This window comes from Sinocyclocheilus grahami, unplaced genomic scaffold (genome assembly GCF_001515645.1).
Source record: "Sinocyclocheilus grahami isolate Dianchi unplaced genomic scaffold, SAMN03320097.WGS_v1.1 scaffold221.1, whole genome shotgun sequence".
Classification (NCBI taxonomy): domain Eukaryota; kingdom Metazoa; phylum Chordata; class Actinopteri; order Cypriniformes; family Cyprinidae; genus Sinocyclocheilus; species Sinocyclocheilus grahami.
In genome coordinates, this window is record NW_015505400.1 from 562,963 (window position 1) to 564,009 (window position 1,047).

Sequence of the window (1,047 nt, forward strand, 5' to 3'; positions counted from 1 at the left end):
AAACAACTGTTAATTATATATTTTAATGTCAATATAAAAAATACTTAACCACAGTATTCTGTGATTGACCAATTAGAATCAAGGATTCCAGAGAGCCGTTTAAAATGCAACTATTTATTGATCATATTGCTGTTGCTACCGTTTTATAAAAGCAATAAGCCACTCAGAGTGCTGTGCTTATCGCTTTATTTAAACTCTTTGGAATTTATCAAATCAAACTTCCTAAGAACAAAAATATTTGAGAAATCAGCAAGCCAATCTCCAAACTGACAGATCTCAGACAAATACTTATTTCCTTTCTCATCACTTTCCCTATCAAATATAATCAACTGATAAAAATGATTGCCAATAAAGCTCTCTCAAGATGAGACATCATTCAAACAATGCAATTCCAAAGAATAAAAATACATACCTCCTGATGCCCGTAGCCTCTCCTGTGAAGAGATGACAGCACGGAAATAAAGTAAGATCATTACAATAAAACCTTGCTATTTCATATGCAGAACGTGTTTTGATTCTTTATCTCAAACTGGACTGGCAGATGTGACAAAGTCTTTAAATGTTTAGCAGATTTAAAAGCATGAGATGAGACAGCGTTTCCTTGAGATGACGTTTTGAAGACAATGTCCATTAAGTTTTTGCAAGGTTGCCACAAACTCTGACAAATAATGTAGAACTGTGAAGAACTGAGTGTGTGTGTTGATAAATATGCAGATATACAGTAGTCTGATATGGGAAACAAAACTTTCTGTGAGTATAATTCACCCAAAAGCTTGCTCACCAATGGATCCTCTTCGGTGAATGGGTGCCGTCAGTATGAGAGTGCAAACAGCTGATAAAAGCATCACAATAATCCACAAGACGTATTTGTTTAGAACTGATTTTGCTTGTAAATGGTGCTTGATCTTTGCATATTTTTCTCCTGATTCAGACGAGATTATTTTTTTCTGGAGAAAACAATATTATGGATAAAGGACACGCAGCTTTTGTCAATCCAATGTTAATTGGATTATTGTGATGTTTTTATCAGCTGTTTGGACTCTCATT